The 20,360-nt window shown below is 32.4% G+C and overlaps 1 non-coding gene across 1 annotated transcript; it reads right to left on the reverse strand.

The window, feature by feature from the left end:
* Positions 1 to 323: 323 nt before the first annotated feature.
* Positions 324 to 424, reverse strand: LOC124899915. The gene has a single exon (XR_007057475.1). It is a non-coding gene; the product is annotated as a small nucleolar RNA Z221/R21b (small nucleolar RNA).
* Positions 425 to 20,360: the final 19,936 nt, after the last annotated feature.

Consider the following 20,360-nt stretch of genomic DNA (forward strand, 5'->3'; position numbering starts at 1 on the left):
GGAATAGGAAAAATCTCACTTCTTATCTTTTCCCTCTTGGAAGGAAAAAAATAAATATGACAATTTTTCCACCCCACCCAACCCCAAAAGCTCCCCAAATCTCTCCTCCCTTTCCATTTCCTACAATAATAAGTTCTCTCAAGGGAGCCAAGAACTCAAAACCAAATGAAAATAAAAATTATTGAAATAAAAAGTTATAAAAGGAGCCATCAGAAACCCAAGTTTATTTTGTAAAAGAAAAATCGCATCACGTGGCTCATCCCTAAAAATTAATTCAGTTTACAAAATAATACTAATAGTAATAATTAGAAAAAAAAATATAAGCGCTCAGACAGAAATTGGGTATGAGAAATTTATCATCACTCAAATTAAAATTAAATTTGTAAGAGTGGTGCATGACAATCTCTAGATCTCATCATAGCTCTTCAAGAAAATAAATGGAAAAAATTGTTGACAAAACAAAAAACAAAAAAATTCCCCACATGTATATGTAGTAAGAAAGGGTAGGAAAGGGAGAAATAATTGGAAGCCACAGGCATGGGCGGTGTAGGCAAGATTTCATATCATAATTCCATCTAAGTTGCACGGACTCACTGTGTCGGAGAATTATTAACATTATTGAACGTCCGAGCAGCACAGTGATAAATAGAGTATGATATGATATATCTTACCACACCACTCACGCCAAAAGCTTCCAAATAATCCTCGTCTCTTTCGAACTTCCTATAAAGTATATAGACGAATCGACTCTATGTAATATTTTTTTCTCAGATCTAGTGCTCTTTATATATAAAATTGAAACTATGGAGAAGATGGGCCGAAGTTGAAACTATGTAGTAGATGGGCCGAATTGAAACCCTAATTTCGCGTGTTTTACCATCGTATCCTCCTACATTCACCATAATTACAAAATAAGCGACAAGTGTGTCCTCATATCCTTTATCACTTCTTATACTCCCTCCCCCCGGTGGTTTTCACTTGATATGTCACGCCTATTGAGAAAGGGGAAAACAATAATTCATATGGTGATTTTATTATTTTATTTTTAGGGAAAGAAGTTAAAAATATTTTTCTAAATTAATTTGTCTATAGTCAAATTACAGGATCAAAATATATCCTATTGTTAATAAAATTTTTAAACATATCTTTCATTTAAAGATTTTTTCACCTTGGCAAGTTAAGAGTCATGTAGTGTTATATTTTGAGTGAGGTGGATGTCCTGTGGCATGCCACCTCAACATCTGATTTTTCTTTCCTTTTTCATTTTTTATCTTTTTTTCATCAACTTTATTAATGTATTTAATTTATTAATTTTTTAAAAAAATTAAAATATGAAATAAATTATTTTTAAAACTACAACTCTAGAATTATAATCATGAGTTTATGCTCTGCTCCAATTTGAAATCATCCATTCTCTTCTCTCGGACTTCAATTCCTGATGGATTCAAAGCCGTACCCGATCTGTTTCCTTAACCCGGTGTTTAAAATGAATAATTTTGACAATTTAAGAGGTTGTATATGTATTAGGATTTGGCCATAAAAAAGAAAAAGTAGAGGTAAAGTTTGAGAGTTTTACTTAACAAATATAATGGAGAAAAAGTTTTTGGGTATCAATTATGTATAAAAATTTCAATTATGTATCACCAAATAATTTGGCGCATAGCCAATAAAATTAGCGATTTTTGTGTTCATTGCTTAAATGTACAAAAAGTTTGGGTATAAAACGCCAAAGGAACGAGGGAGGTCGACGATATCACAAAGGATTCAGTGATACTCCTAAATTATCGTTGAATCACACCTTAATTAGTTGACCTTTTGGTAGCTTTTAGTGAGAGGAGAACTTCGGCGGTGTGCCTTCGGCAGTTGTATATGTATTTAAAAAATTTTTGTTTGGATTATCCGGGTTAAGGAAATAGGTCAGGTATGAATTTAAATCCATTGGGAATCAGAGTTCGAGAGAAGAGAATGAATGGTTTCAAATTGGACCAGAAGCATAAACTCATGATTATAATTCTAGAGTTGTAGTTTTGAAAATAATTTATTTCATATTTTATTTTTTTAAAAAAATTAATAAATTAAATACAGTAATAAAAGTTGATAAAAAAAGGTTAAAATGAAAAAGGAAAGAAAAATCGGATGATGAGGTGGCATGCCACATGGCATCCACCTCACCCAAAATGTAACACCACAAGACTCTTAACTTTCAAAGGTGGAAAAATGTTAAAATAAAGGGTATGTTTGAAAATTTTATTAACAGTTGGGGTATATTGTATCCTATAGTTTGACTAGGGGTAAATATAACCAATTAATCAAAGTAGAGGGGTATTTTTGACTATTTTCCTTTATTTTATTAGTTGATGTTTAATAATATATATTAAAAATAATTTGGAGAATAAATAAATAATATCAAGGGTAAAATATTGAAATTCTTTCATATTTTCTTGATTTGTCAAAAATAACAAGTAAAAATAAAAATCAAATTAAAGAAAATAGTGATAAGTGAATCTGAACAGAATTTTACTCCCTCCGTCACATTTTACATGAGACTGTTATAAATGTATTTACACAGTGAATGCCTATCAAGTTATAGTGAATATCTACCGAGATATATTGAGTATCCATTAAAATTTAGTGGATATTCATCAAGATATGGAATGTTTATCATTTGGAGAGAAATTAGAACATTTTCCTATAAATAAATGAATTCTATTCATTGTAAATCATCCCTAAAAATGATCTCTCATCCCTCAAAACAAATAAAAATTATTCTCCCTTTTCTCTTTATTTTTTTCTTTACTTCATATTTTATAACACGTTATCACTACGAATATTTACTACTCAACAAAGAAATTTAAGAATACGGTTGAGAGATAATATTACTCTCTATTGTCGTAGTTTTGTTGGGTGGTTGTTTTTGTTCGGTAAGAATTTAATCTTCCAATATTCTATTTGTATAAATTTTCGAGCAACTTGAAAGTGTCAAGACCAAGCCTTCCACCCAGAGTTGGAACAATCTTTTTCAATTAAAAGTAAAAAACGTTACTTTCTTTTATCCAGGCAAGTAAGTAATAATTACATAACTTCTAATGATCTTATTATGAATATTTATTTTGATATATAATTGAATGAGATGATTTAAAGCTTTTTGTCGCGTAGCTTCTTTCAAATTTAGGTATTAATCTATATTTAATTTTATAAATTTTTTAGGATTAAATTTATATATGATTGTATTCAACAAAAAATGATAAGACAGTAGATTCAAATCTCATCGCACTAAAAGAATAAACATCGAGTTAGAGTCTCGGTAAACTATAATGATAAGATGTTGGGTTCAAGTCTCATTGATTTATAATATAAGACGCCTTTATACAAATAAGATGTTGATTTTGGATCTCAATGCACTATATTGATGATGAAATGGTGACTAAGACAAAATAAAGTGTTTTGGGGAAAGACATGAAATTTATCCCATTGAGTATGCTTCATTCCCTGAACTGAATGTGGTAGCAATATATAATATGTCTGAAAGAAGACAAGTGATTGAATGTATGAATATAAGCGTGGAGGGACAATATGATAATATTTATCAAAAGTGATAATATCTCACACGCTTATTATGATTATCAGATATGTTAGAGAAAAAGCCTCTACATTATATGTATGCCTTGATTTGCTCCTGAAGTAGCAATATCTTGAAAAGGGTTATAAGCTATCAAAATTTAATAGGCTTTAGGCACAACTATATTTCATTTAAGAGAATGAGAATTTTGATTATTTTAAGTACATATCCATTTCCTAAGGTGAATGTGATAATATTTAAAGCTTATTAATACAAATGTGCACTTGATTGTGGTGGTATCACAACTCACCCCCGAAAGAAGCAGAATAATTGAGAAGAGTAATTTTAAAATCTACTTGTGAAGTAGTAAATCTGAAATTTATTCATGTAATAGTAAATCTGAAATTTACTAAAGTAAAAAGCACATGTCATAGTAAACTTGAAGTTTACTAATATAAAAGTTCATAAGTTAAAATGAATGACTGCGACATCGTAAAGATGTGCATATTGACTATTAAACATATGTTGAAGAACTAGAAATTTTTTCATGAACTTTTAATTTTGCTTGTTCCCATGTTTTCTTTTGTTAATTCAATTTTTAATTTTCTAAAAAAATTCAAAATTCTTTTGAAAGTTTTAGACTTTTTCACCAACTCTTGAATTTAGACCACCCCATTCGAGTTCTTCCCGATGAGCATACCTTCACTTTCATTATTTCGTCTTGTGCACACCAAAGATCAGTTGTCCATGGAAGAGTTGTTAACGAATCGATGGTGAGAAATGGATTTGAGTCAAATTTATTTATAGGTAATTCGTTGATTAATATGTATGAGGTTTTCATGATTACGAAGGATGCTTACAAAGTTTTTGATAGAATAACTGAAAGAGATGTGTTTTCTTAGACTAGTTTGATTTGTGGGTATGCAAATGACTCGATTTAAAAAGCTCATAAAGGAAATGACAAATTCAACCTCTATTAATGGTGGTTAAAGAAGATGGGTTGGTGGGGGAAGACTATTTTAGTGTTTTCTTTAAATAAAAAATAATTAAGATGTACATAATGATGTGACGATTTAAAATGGGTTGGCATTAATTAATTGTCCATTTAATCTGTGTCAGAGAGAGTGCATCCCGCACACCAGATCTGATGCAAAAATGTGCCAAAATGACACAATTTATAACCAGTTTAGGTACACAAAATGAAAACCGACCACTTAAGGTGTCAAAGCGAAAGATAGTGCCAAGTTGAGGTGCTTGTCGATGTGTTTGGCCATCCCTAAAAAAGATAAAGGATATATGTTAGGTTTCCTAACATAAGGGAGGAGATAATAAGTAGCTATGAAATAGATAATTCAAATCAAATACCGAAAATATCTGCTGACTAAAATTTAATCTCATATTTAAGCTGCAAGTAGTCCTATTGTATGTCCCTAAAAGACAAAGTCTACGCAAACATAAAACGTGGTAGACTAATCGATTTCAAATAAAATAATCCTTGAAAAGAGTAAGGAGTAAATGCTTATAATTAAAAGGCATTGTGCTCTTGAAGAGCCTACAACATAACACTTCATAAAATCTTATAAGAGGTTCAAGTACCTGAAAATAATGAAGTGATGAGATCTAAAAATGTTATATCACATTGTGAATCGATACAAAATGATATATTATCGATAATATATTTGATACAATGTTGACGCAATATTATAAGAGATTACGATGATCTAAATTCTACGTGTATTTGAGCATGAAGACGTATAGTTATTTATCAATTGACATAAAAGAATGCATCTTTATAAGCACAAAACTTATTTATTTTGCAGTCCAGACATTATAAGATGTCAAATATAAAATGTTAGAATATTATCACTCAACAAAATCGATATGAAAATTCTTGAAGGATTCAAAATGTATAAAGCATGTACAATTTTCTAGAAAACTTCTTAAAAATCCTTATAAGGGATAAATCAATGATTTGACTATTATTGAAATCCTTGGAGAGTTTTCAAAAGTAATAGATTATGTGTTGAAATGAGAAATATATTGAATTAAATTGATCATGAAGTATCATAAATGTAATGACCCTCCAGGTCATTTTTTAAAATTCTGCTTATCTTCGCAGTTAGAGATTTTTCATAGCTGGTTCAAGTCATTTATGACTTGTTGGAGTTGATAGTTTGGTTACCAGGCAGTTATTTTGATTTTTAGAGCTAATCCCTATTTAGATGTCTTCGTTGATTCCAAATGACCACCGAGCAAAAACTTCAGCAAAACAATCTTGGATGCAAATTTCAACTACTCCAACAAGCTTCGGAATATCAATTTTAGGCTAGGTAGGCCTTTGATTCGGGTCCCAATGCATCCAAGCTCATTATGACCTATTGGTCGGAAAGTGAGAAAATCAAAAGATATGAGTGTGAGTCTCACAATTGATCTAAAAGACATTGGATGAAAAATACGACCTCACCAACATATCTGTAACATCGAATTTAGTGAATTTACATAGTTTATTTGCAAAAATTGAAGTCCAAATGAGTTCCTAGGGTCAAAAATAAGTTTTGACTTTGCTGGTACTAGTGCATGGAGATCGCGACCCATTTGATAGTGATCGCAGCATGGTAATTGCGGCATGTTTGATGACGATCTAGGCATCTCCATTCCTGAAGGGGCTATAAATAGTCCCCCAAGTTGGGATTTGGCCATTTTCTTTTCATCTTTGAGGCCAGAAGCCCTAGAAGGGTGAGATAACTGTAAGTTGAGTCTTGGGTATGACTTGGAAGCTTGATTAACATATATTTTTGTGATTAACATCGGATTTAAGGTAAGAATCCATCATTTTCAAGCTTGAATTTCTTGATTATTTGACCAAAATCCCAAATCACCTAGGGCTTAATTTTAGCCTAAAATAAGCTTGGTTTTCACTTATTTCTTGAGGGTTATGATTCTCTAATGGTTTATAAACATTGGGTTGATCTCAAAAATGTGTTTTCCATACGTGGGACCTACTTAGAGTTTTTGGTATCATTTTTGGATTTGAAGCACAATGGTGCAATATGGGTATTGATGTTTTCGTAATGATGTATAGAATGTATTTTTGATAGCTTTACACCTTGAAGAGGCTTCTCGGAAGGAAAGAGTGAAGGTTTAGTGGATTGTTGAGCATTCTTTGGATTTGAGGTAGGCTAGGTTTACTCCTTGTTAGATTTAGCTATGTTATAGTATAATTGTCATATCTTGTTAGATTGGGATGGGGTTTAAGTGTAGAATTGATGAGATATAAGACTTAGGTTAGTTGGACCATTTTAGGCTATGTGAATCTTAGATTTGAAAAGCTTGACTTGTTTCCTATTATTTTAGGTGGAATAGACTTCATTACTCATGTTTAGCATGAGAATGCCTTAGAAACTCAACCTTAGGTGAAATGCTCTAGTTGCTCATACTTAGAGTAAGTTGTCCTTAGTTTCTAATACTTGAGGAGGTTGCCTTAGTTCTGTTGGATTTGGTAAAAGTGCTTGAGTGAAAATCTCTGTCTTAGGGCTTATGGTGGCTTATTATACATCTAAGAGTTGGTTTAGATACCTTAGCCTAGTTCCAAGTAGAAATTGACTTAGAGTGCATTTCAGGGATTTAGAAGTAAGTTTATTGACACACCTTAAGACAAGACTTATGATTTTTTCCCTTGAACCTTTACGCTTAGTAATTAACTAGAGAGTGCCTCTTTGAGGAAATATTAATGATTTTTGGTACTTGTTGGTTATGCGGAATGACATTGAGAATAATGCTTAAGGGATTATTCCGTGTATGCCTTATTGGCTAAAGTTTATGTCAAGCTATAAATTATGTTATTGTGATTAACTATTATTTGAGTTAACAAACGTGCTATTAAATAAGCCCTTTACTATAATATGGCCTAAGCCATAAATGATGTTATTGACCACGCTATGAATAAGCTATAGATTATGTCATGCTTTAGCCATTGTTCATACTAATGATAAATTATCTTTAGGCCAATGAATATGCTACTAGTGGGCCATTGTTCATGATATCTCTTACGGTTATGCCCATGGTCTAAATGAATAAATTATGAATTATGTAATGATGAGTCCTTGATTATACTCTTGATTAAGTCATGTCTACATCATTGATTAATCCATTATTTAGGCTAGTGTTCGGGAAGTTAACTATACTATTTTCCAAGTTATGATCATGCTTAATAATTACACTAATAAATCATATTATAAGTCTTCCTTAATGTAGATATTGAAAACGATGATGTTAATAATGCCAGAAGGCACGTTTGTTGACTATATGTAAAGATATTCTATCGATTATGTTTGTACTCATGATACTTCCTTTTGTGATACTTATGTTAATGATGATACCCGGCAAGGCCAGAGGATATTATGATGATATGATGATACACAATAAGGCTGGAGAATATTATGATGATACCCGACAAGGGGATATTATGATAATACAATGATACCCAATAAGGTAGGAGGATATGATGATACCCGGTGTAGCTGGATGATATTGTGATAATATGATAATATCTGGTGCGTCTACAGGATATTGTGATATTATATTGATATCCGAAAAGGTCGGAGGATACTATAATGATATGATAATGACCGACAAGGCCGGATGATCATTATTGTTATGCCTATGTGTAAAATCTACCAGTTCGAATCTGGCTAGCTCTATGTATGGCAATTATACGTTTATCTATGCTCTTGTGTAGTTGGGTATAATATTGATATTAGAGATATCGGTTATAGTTTTCTAATGAGTTAAGGTATAAAGTGGTATAGTTGTTGATTTAAGGATGAAAGATGCTTAGTGGTGGATATTACTTAAGTGGCTAATAATGACTAGTGGATTTGTGAACCTTAGTGATAAAGAGGACTAATGACATTGATGACTATTAATAGTGACGATTAACTTATTAAAGAGGTTAGTGATAATGGGTTTAGCAATAGTGGTGATTAGTTGTTATTGATAACTAAGTCTATGATGTTAATTAGTTGTTAAACAAGGATTTGTGGATTAATGATACTAATTCATAAAAGATATTAGTTGATAGAGGAATAGTGAATGAGTGATGATTAGTGGTCGTATGATGAATGATGCTAGTGGGATTATAATGGCTAGAAACGAGTATTGGTTAATTATCGAATGTGGTTTTGTGGTGAATATTGGCTAGATGCTAGATATTGGCTAGTTAGTTAATAATGGTTAGTTGTTGAACCATGAATAGTGATTATGTTATGAATAGTTGATAGATAATAACTAGAGGTTGTATTATGGATAGTGAGTAATTGGTTTAGTAATAAGTGTTGGCTACCTAATAATGAGTAAATAGGGTGTATTGATGCTCTAGATACGATAGATTTGTATGGTTACAATTATGAGTATATTAGTATATGTTATTCAGTTACGAACATTAATGATCATTATGAATGTTGACAAATGGTCATTTGATGAAAATTAAAGAAAACTATAGCTAATGAGAAAGTTTGGATATATTGTTGATTTGACTCCCTTATGTTTCTCTTGGGTGTACTCTCTGGTGGTATGAAATGTCGTGATGAGTTCTTTACTTTATGCACTAGTTGGTGTATCGGCGTCAACTTTGTACTTATGTTTGCTTGTTATTGAACTTGTGTTGCTTTATGATCCCGAATCATTTACTTTTTATGCACAACGGTATTGATATGCGTTGATGCCTTATGTTATATTATTTTTCCAATATTCAATGCTTGTAATGCACAACGATATTGACATGTGTTGATGCCTATATCACACTATTATTCCAATTTACGTACTTATTATATATAGTGATGATGGAGATGATTCAGGTTTGATTCTATACCTTGACTTAGTTATGATTATCTTGCATTTTATCATTCTTACATCATGATTTAGCTCAGTCGACCGATAATGCCTACTGAGTACCCGTTGTTTTGGTACTCATACTACACTTCTATATATTTTTGGTGTAGATCCGAGTATTAGCTGTTGTCGTTGATCGTGGTTCGTACGGTGATTGATTCCCGGAGATAGGGTGAGTTTTTTTAGTTTGATTCACTCAATTTCCTTTCATCTCTTATATTTAGTCTTTATTATCTGTGATAGATGTATTGACTATTCTAGACTTAGAGTTGTATTGATACTATTAGATGCTCTTGTACTAATTTTATCAAGTTTTGGGATTGGTATCTTGTATGACTGTTTATTCTATCTAGAATCCTTGTGTTTATAATTGATGTTCTTGAATTTTTCCTATGTTAAGCCTTTCTTACCGGATTAACCCATTATGTTAGCTCTAGGTTATGGTATTGGCTTACCTATAGGTGAAAATTGGTGGGTGCCATCATGACTCGTAAATCGGGTCATGACAATATCTTAGTGCAATTGGTGCACCAATGTATCTTGCAAATACTACAAGGCCTGATATAGCCTTTTAGATTAATTTGTTAGCAAGGTATAATTCTGCTATTAGTAAGAGACATCGAAATGGGATTAAATTCATATTGCGGTACCTAAAAGGGACTATCGTTATGAGTTTATTTTATTCTTAAGATTGTAGTTCTGATCTTGTTGGTTATGCTGATACTGAGTATTTATCTAGTTTGTATAAAGCTCGATCTCAAACAGGATATGTGTTCATATGTGGGGGTACTGCCATATCTTAGAGATCTACAAAGTAGTCTATCATAGCCACCTCATCGAACCATGCTGAGATAATAGCTATTGATGAAGTAACCCGACAGTTTGTGTGATTGAGGTCCATGATACATCTCATTCAATAAAAATATAGTTTGAAATGTGACAAAGTACCCACAATTTTATATGAAGATAATGCAGCATGAATAACACAACTTAAAGGAGGATTTATAAAAGAAGATAGAACGAAACACATTTCGCCAAAGTTTTTCTATACAATGAACTATAAAAGAATGGTGATGTTAATGTGCAACAGATTTATTCAAGTGACAATGTGGCTGATTGATTCACCAAGTCTCTTCCAATTGCAACTTTCAAGAAGACAGTGCGCAATATCGGGTTGCAAAGGTTCAAGGATGTTCTCACTAGGCGGAGTTAATACACGTTGTACTATTTTTTCCTTATAGGTGTTGTCCCTCTAAGTTTTTCTTGTAAGGTTTTTAATGAGGCGGCCTAAATGCGTATTATTAGAGACATGTACTATTTTTTCTTCACTAGATTTTTTCAATTGAGTTGTTTTCTAGTAAGGTTTTAACGAGACACATTATTATCAATTAAAAATTCATGTGTGTGTGTGTTATAAATGTATTTACATTGTAATGAATGTCTATCAAGCTATAGTGAATATCTATCAAGATATATTGAGTATCTATCAGGATTTAGTAGATATTCATAAGATATGGAATGTGTATCTTTTGAAAAGAAATTAGTAGAAATTTTTTCTATAAATAGAGGAGTTTTATTCATTGTAAATCATCCCTAAAGATGATCCCTCAACCCTCAAGATAAATAAGAATTACTCTCTCTTCTCTCTCTGTTCTTTTTCTCTACTTTATATTTTACAATAGAGATACTTTAATTTGGTTTGATATTTAAGAAGAAAAGAAATATTTTTGAACCTTATGGTGTACAACAATTCTTAAGTACTCGTGTGACTATAAATTGTTTCATTAAAGATAAAAATAAGAATTTTAAAGTCAAATTACTTTCGATTATAGTAAAGTGACATTAATAAATAATAAGATAATATTTTTCTGGAAGAAATTAAAAAAGAAAGGGTATCACATAAATGGAACCAATGAAGTAATAAAAAACTTAGGGTCATTTAGGTTGCAAAAAATTTTTACTTGAATTATAATATAAAGACTCATTTATTTATACTTAATGAAAATTTTAATCTTAAATGTCAAATATTATCAATTTATATTTTAAGTTTAGATTTTAATCATTTAAATCTTAATCATTAAAAGTATAATGATTTCTACAAAATTGCACATAGTTCGTGATACTCTTTCTATTTTCACCAAAAATTGTCATCGTCGCCTACCATTATATTTCAACAATCATCATCTACTACCTACAACTGTCGTCATTAGTCACAATCATTGTTATCGTTAATTATGTAAGTTAACAATCACTAAACTATTAGTCACCATGTACAATCATCGCCATCAACTATAATTATAATCATCAATTATTAACGACAATCATTACTATATATTATCAATCATCATCATCATTCGTCACCACTATTAAATATTACCACTGTCCACCATAATTATTAGTTGTTACCATGAACTACCACAGTTAACAACCATTGTAAATCACTAATATCAGGAACTATCACCCCACACAATTTTCAATCGACACCACAATCACTACAACTAGTCATCATCACTTCTAATTATCATTTAAACTTTTAAAATGATTTATTAATATAGTACTAGATTAATTTAATATTTTATTAAAATTTATTTATTAATTTCAAATAAAGGCAAGTTTTATATAATCATATGCTGAAAAATAAATAGTTTTAGTTATTTACTATTCAAATTTTAATTTAATATTTTAATATTAAGATAATTATTCAAATTCAGATATTTAATTTTGATGCCCATCTTAATATTCATATGCACATTCAAATTCAAATATATATATATATATATATATATATATATATATATATATATAGAAAATTAAATAATACTGAGATTTGTTAGCTGCTATACTTCTTCTTTTCTGTTTTGTAAATTTTGAAAATAAATATAAAATAAGATATAAAATAAAATATGTGTTTAATTCTACGAAAACTAAGTTTAAATAATTTATTATTATTATCTCACATTAGATATGGTATAAAATAATGTTGAAGTTGCAGTATAATTATTTTTGAATTACTTATAGATAGTCAAAATAAATGCAACTAAACACAAGAATAAATAATTCAATATTTTATGTCAAGACTATATTCTTGAAAAATACTTAGATGGTCCTTCAAACATCTACAGTATGCTATGATTGAAAATAACACAGTACTCCTGATAAAGATGACGACTTCTTTAAAAAAAAATCATGCAAGTTTTTTTTTTCAAAGAAGTCTTGCTCTGACCTCCTGACAATATATCTACTTAAAAGGATCCTCTACATGGTCCTTCCTTCCTTGAATTATTCAATCATGCAATACTTAGTTAATACAAATAAGAAAAAATTATTTTTATTTTATCATAATTCTCAATCATTTCATTGCACTGGATGTAACTGAATCATATACAACGGAAGGAGCTAATGTGCAGAAAAATGCTTAGATAAAAAAAATGTTTCTACATCATTTTTTGATAGATATTTTGACCAACAAAAAAATTATTTAGTCAAAGTCAAAAAGAACGTGACCTATTTTATTTGCCAAATGAATGATTTTCTCTTTGCAAAACAACAAGCAGGCTTTCTGCAATTGTTATCGAAGTGGACAACTACAAAATGAGATTCAATAATACATTAGAGTGGTAAAATTTCTTTTGAGAAGTGTCAAAATAATAAATCATGCAAAAAAAAAAAGTGTGCTTTGACACTACAAGAGAAGACATAGAAGTTTTAGAGAAGTGACAACTACACTGTCGGAATAGTAAAAACTGTTCCTTATTCATGATACACTTGATCACAAAGAAGAACTTTTATCAATGAACATACATATATTTTTACTTGACACAAGTGTATCTCGTGAACATCTGAATTAAACATATATTACATGCACGATATAATGATGTATGATTTATCAAATGAAATAATTAGTAAATGAGACATTTTTTTTCAAAAAGGAACATTAATTCATTTTTTTCAAAATGAATTACTAATTCTAAGAAAAATCATTCATTTTTTTTAAGAAAATAAAATATTTTTTAAATTAAAAAACCCTCTCCTCTATCACCTCTTCTTCCTAATTTCTTATCACGATCCGAACCAGGGTCTAGCCGTGACGGGTATCTCAAGTCCTGTTGAGGACCGGAGACCATCCTATTTACCTAGTATAACAGTACACAATACATCAAGCAATGGATGAATTTTGAACATATATCAAGATAGAAAAGTATAAGCTCAATAAAATCTGAGAATATCAATAACCAACCCAATCACAGTAATCCATAAAGACTCTAAAATAAAATCAACATCAATCTAAGTCGGGAAATACCTCCGATGATAGCCAAAATAAGTCTCAAAGGAAATAATCTATGACATAAGCTAGACCAAAAAGTAATAGGCCTTTCGAAAGAAGGAGGCTCACCACTTCAAGCTGACTCACGAGCAACTCTGAAATTGCCTATCAGTGCAGAAAAAGTAGAAGTGCCTTTAGACCTTGCATCACATGGGGATATATCATCCAGATATGATTAGTGGGATGAACACTAGCGTGTAACTCAGAGATGAGATAAAATAATGCTAAGTCAAAACCACAATAAAATTCACATGCACACAGTATACATACATATACATACGTACATATATATATATATAACATGTTGAGATAGAGAACATTATTTAGCATAAAAGTAAAACCTTATCCTTGACTATGTAGCTCAACCGTCATAAACAGAAACCCACGGGCTATATGGGTTCAGTTGCCCCTACTGGAAGGGGTCTAGTCCGTGTTATCTACACGAACCGGAGGTATCAAGAAAGACAAGGGAATGCCCCGACCCCATGCCTATCTAGGATACAAGTATATCAAAAGTATGAACCATGCACATGGTCATCAAGACCAACCCTCACATCGACAAATGTAAGTTAAAAGTATCAGTACTTCAGAATTCACACCTTCACGGCTTAGATACATAACCCCCATTAAGCCCAATTAAAATAAGTTCCACATAATCCAGTCATTGAACCAATGAATTATACATTAAGGCACAACACAAGTATCATCATAATATTATGCTTGCAAGCTTATAATTATGCCATTATAATTCCATTAACTTGGGAAAATGCCTCGACCCACTTTGTTCATTAAATCGAGTTGGAGAAATGCCTCCACCTCCTTTAATTTATCAAATAAAATTAGGGGAATACCTCTACCCCCTTTCAATTTATCAAATCATCTTAGGGGAATGCTGTTATATGTAGTTTTGATGATAAGTAGTTAACTTTAAGGGAATAGGTCCATGGATGTGCATGGTACAGTACAGCTAGAACGCGTGTCTGCATAGTTTTTTTCTCTTGTGTAACAAACTTGCAGGTGTTGCTTGTACTGAATAGGACACCTAGTCCAATGATATTTCATCCCTAATCATCACCCAGCAATAAACGAAAAAAATGTTTCTTCATTAAATAGTTTTTGCATAAATCTAAAGAGTGAAAAGAGGCAGCAAAAACTCCATTTCAAGATTGCTCAAGCTTTGTTCATGTTCCTATCTTTGTAGTATGCTTAAAAAGTGAGTGATTGTTAATTATAATTGAACTACTCATTCTATAAGAGTAGTATTTTCTTTCGTTGAGAGAAGTGATTAGGTAGAGTTTGCCTAAGTAAGATACTGCTTAAAGTTAATCAGTGAAGAGGGTCCTTGGCAGAGTTGCCAAGATGAGCTTATAGTAGAGTTATTACAAGTGAAAGGAACCTAGAGTTAGGTTCGTTAAATGCTGTAATCAAGAGTTTGATTATAGTGGATTTTGAGTTGCTTGTAAGGTGATAACGCTCAATTTACACGTCAATTTAAGTGCAAGAAGACTGTTGTCAATATATTTACCCAACTTTGTAGTCGGGGTCGAATCCAAGAGGAACAACATGAGTGGCGATTGAGTAAGTTCAAAATAAAAGTTTCTTGCTAAGTTCAAACATATGGTAAAAGATGGTTTGGGCGTTTTCATGTTTGCTAATATGAGAGTAATTCTTGGGATTCTAAGGGACTAATTCGAGACTAAGAATAATTAGAGTTTAATTAATTAGGAATGGAACTTGGGATTACGCTGTCCTAGGGGCACTTTGTGTGTGGGTATGTGATGAATCGGTGCAAATTCTATTCATTGATGATATGATAGGCTAGGTTTAAAGTCCTTGAGGCTAGTTCTTCAATAAAGCCTCAAAGATGTCACCCATTGACCCTTTCGAGTACCTAACGAGTGCGATAATTAAAACCACCCAACACCTCAATTGGATATCCCTCTTTTTAGGATGATACCCATGGTATAGTCAACCTCATAATTACCCTTACTTTTAAGATAGTGAAAATTAGCAAACAAAGCCCATAATTATCTACTATTGCCTTAGTTCCTACATCCCTCTTTCAAGGATGATGTGGGTTTCTAAAGTTCACCCAAATCCCTCTTTCGAGGATGGTTTAGGCTTTCAAGAGCTTGGAATTTTCATCCATCAAACCCATTTGGGTATTTAGGGTTTTCACTCATATATCCCAACAAATTTAGTTAAGAAATAGAAGAACCCATCACCAACAAACAAGCATAAGCACATATAAATCACAACCCACACAATTTACACCTTATTCTAACATAATCCCAAGAGGAAGAACTAGTTACTCATAATGATAATAAACAAGAATAAGCCAAAATCTCTATTAAATTGATTCATCAAAAGTAAGGAGAATGCAAACCACACTTTTAGTTTGAATAAATCCTCAATGGGATTTGCCAATTCTCAACTTGGAGGTCACTCTAGTGTCTTCTTAGCTCATAATTAGTATAAATTTAGCTCCAATCTCCAAGAAATTACAAAAACCCTAAACTAAGAATAGGATGTAGGGTTGTGGAATGATGATTGTAATCGAATTTTTTTTTATAATGAATGGGTTTTGATCCTGGATTTGAGGTCGGCTGGACAAAATGATGTTTTTGCCCTTGGGCCAATTTTTGCTCTCATGCGATTGCAAAAGATCGATCGTGTTTGCACCTACTACGATCGCGGTAAGTCTGTCACAATCGTCGTTGGTTGACTAGATTGACTTGTCGTAATTGCGGTAACCGAGGGACAGATCCTGTTCCAACTTTAGCTTGTCCAGCTCTTGCACTTCAATCCCCTTTTTGATTTTTTTAGCTCAAGTTTGCTTCCTTTCTTCTCAGCACTTGTATACCTGTAAAATATGGGAATTAGTGCATTTAACCACAAATATGTCTCACTTATACATTCAAATTGTAGTAGTATGCACGGACGTTGAGTGCAAATGAGTGGTAAATTCACAACGTATCAACATACCCAACTTAAAGCTTTTCTTGCCGACAAGCGACACTACCTCTTACCATAAGACAATGCACATTTATGCCCAAATTAGATAACCCAAATGATCATGATAACTTCAACTTGATTACTACTACAAATAGCTCTTCAAACATGAGCAAGACTATTTTCACGACACTTTCAACATAAAATACAATCTTCAAGGGTTCAAAATACTTCAAAGAGTAATCATGCAACAATTACTAATACTCAAGAAATGACTCCTCTTTGACCTCAACTACATTATACTCCTTTTGCCTCATTTTTTGGGAGATGAAAAAATCACCCATCTCAATATGTTTACATGCCTTGTCACAAGAAGGAGAATTCCATACACTAAGTTATCAGTTATGCAACAAAAAATTTAAGTGCAAAACTCTCTCTTTCTCTCTCAAGAACTCTCGATGTTAACAAGTACCATACCATAGGCTTGGCCCTATTTTCAATTGTCACTAAATGAATGTAATTGGTTGGTGATCTCAAATGGCTTTTTGAGCTTGTAATGTAGATTTGGGGTAGGGTAGGATATAATTTGGGAACAAAGTGACTATACCCTCCTTGAAAATCTACATTATACTTTTCCATCCAACTTTTGACCATGGGACACTTCTTTTGTTTTCACTCTTAAAGCATGTGCGTAATTTTACTACCTTGATTCACCTATTTTTTTGGAAAGTATCTTATTTTCACCTCTTTGCCTTGTACATTTTATGCTTTTATTTTCTTTCTTGGGTCCCTTCTTTTTCCTATTCATATGTTATAAAAGTTACCTCTTCCAATCTTCACCACCCCCAATTTACGCTTTTAGCCTTAATTTGCATTTTAAGTACAAGGAGGATAGGGTTCAAAAAAGGGATAAGAATTGAAAGGCTCACGGCTTGCAATATGTTTGCCAAAGAAAGGTCCAATGGCTCAAAGTGGGTAACTAGGGATAACATCTATTGAAGGGTAGGATTTTCAAGCTAAAGTGGACTTCCAATGTTACAAAGATGGCCTACAATTATTTTCCCAACCAAATACAATTAAAATTAGCTTTGAGAGACTAATGGATCAAGTTCTAGATGGTACAAGTATACATGATATTCAAACAAATAAGCTCACCACACATGGCATGCAAATCCGCCAATGAGGCTCAATTTCCCCTCCCACTAGACATAAAAATAGAGTATCTCCTAATTTTCACAAGTCAAAAATTTGGAGTCACAAAAAGAGAAAAAGAATCATTACAATGCCGCTCACGTCCATGCCCTTGATTTTCAAAATATTTTGGATGGAATGGGGTGTTTGCTTTGAATTTGAACCATGCACAATTTTCTAACCATGGCAACAACCCAAGTCTTAGTCTCATATTTTGACTTCATAAGGAAAAATTAATCATATGGATACTCAAACTTAGCCAATATTATGAATGCAATCCCAAATCCACAATGCCACGAGTACTCAGACTTCCCCTGCATCTGTGGATCAAAACACATTTGTGATGCTTTTCCTTAAGAATATCATCAATCAATCCATCACATAGAAAGGTTTGTCCACCATAATTATTAAAAGTAAAAGAGAACTAAAAATGAAGATAATTAATTCAAAAATTTCCATGCTTCGTGTGAACTAAGTTCAAGTATTGCAAACTAATGAATACACACAAGGGTAGGGCCACACCCCCAACTAAAGGACTTATAGTGACCTCACTTATAACACAAAAACATAGGGAGGGTAACAAGACTCCCTGAAACTGTAGTGATAACCAATGTGTAGGCTGGGTGAGCTATTGCGATCGTGGCAAAGGTGGCACGATCGCGATCGTGGTACCTGAGGCATTCTGCTCCCCTATTTTGCCCTATTTTTCTATAGGGCTTTCATACTTCTCAAGCTTTGTTTTCCCCTATTTTTGGCTTCCAACCTATCCAAAGAACCTAAAACATCAAAACTATATGACTTATTCCAAAAACATAAAGATGTTAATATAAAAGCGATGGGTTGCCTCCCATCAAGCGGTTGATTTAACATCATGACACGATGACTCTTTAATCCTAATTTGTGTCTCCACTTAGAGGATTTAAACCTTTTCCCAAACTTTTGATCATTCCATCCTCGCTGCTCTTTGAAAAAAAGTAGGGGCATAATAGCACATGTTCTATCATTCCACTTCAAAGACTTAAACCTTTTGCCCTACTTCATATCAAATTTTTGAGTTGGATCCTTGGGTAAAGGTGAGAGCATCAATAGGCCACTAGTTGAACATCAAAAATTGTGCTCCTTGGCCTTTGAGTGTGGGGCTTCCGTGTGCTCTTTTAGGATGTCAAACTCCAAAATGTAGGGATGAAGTTCTTTCTCTCCAAAATCCATTATTTTCTTAGGTGGATGGACTTTCATCGAATATACAAGTCATAATGTTGAAAAATGGTTTGAATAAGGTATGTTCCTTAATTTTAGAGTTTCTTCCCTATTGGCATCCTCACCACTAAATGGACTAGAGTTTTCATAAGAAATTTTCTTGGATTCTTCTTTTGACTCTAGAACCATGTCTTTTATTCCGGCATTTTCAACCATATTGTGCTCGGTTGGTTGGGAAATCACAAAGGATACTTCAATGTTAAGCTCATTTAGAAGCATGGGCATGGTTGTAGTCCTTGTGTGATTGACCTCCATGCCCATCTCTTCTATTCTATTTATTTTCTCATTACATGCCTCCATGGATTGATGCATGTCATGTATATTATCCCTCATCGATGTCCCCCGATCCAAGATAAGTTAAAGCGTTACTTCAACACTATTATTTTCAGTGCTTCATTCTTCCTTTTCTTGATCATAATACCTATCAAAATCATATGAAGAACTAGCACTTGGGTTAGCATAACGGGGGTAGAGGGCATTTAGGCAATTACTCCAATGTCTATCTAGTCCATCACATAGAGAACAAACATACTCCCTATAAGATCAACATGGTGTACATATCTCTCTTCGGGGAGCATATCTATAATCTTTCCATAAGTGGGGTCCATTACAATGTGGACATGGATTGTCACGATAGGATCTCCAACCACCGAACTCACGTTCATTCCATGATGCTATTGTGATGAACAAATAAAAATAAAAACCTACCTAAGACAAAAAACAAAAGAAAATCACAAACAAATATTTAAATGTTTGAATCAAAGAAAGTAGGCTAAAATTTCAAAATAACTCAATACGCCAAATTGTTCTCCGGCAACGACATCATTTTTGATAACACTCAACTTACACGTTAATTTAAGTGCAAGGAGGTCATTGTCAATATATTTATCCAAATTTGGAGTCGGAGTCAAATCCACAAGGAACAATGTGAGTGGAGATTGAGTAAGTTCGAAATTGAAGTTACTTGCTAAGTTCAAACCTATGGTACAAGATGGTTTGGGGGTTTTTAATTTTTGCAAATGTGAGAGTAATTCTTCGGCTTCTAAGGGACTAATTCAAGATTAAGAATAATTAGAGAGCAATTAATTAGGCATGGATCTTAGGATTATGCTATCCTAGGGGTAAGTTATGCGTGGGTATGTGATGAATCGGTGAAAATTCTATTCATTGATGATATGGTAGGCTAGG

The sequence above is a fragment of the Capsicum annuum genome, chromosome 6 (assembly GCF_002878395.1).
Source record: "Capsicum annuum cultivar UCD-10X-F1 chromosome 6, UCD10Xv1.1, whole genome shotgun sequence".
Taxonomy (NCBI): Eukaryota; Viridiplantae; Streptophyta; class Magnoliopsida; order Solanales; family Solanaceae; genus Capsicum; species Capsicum annuum.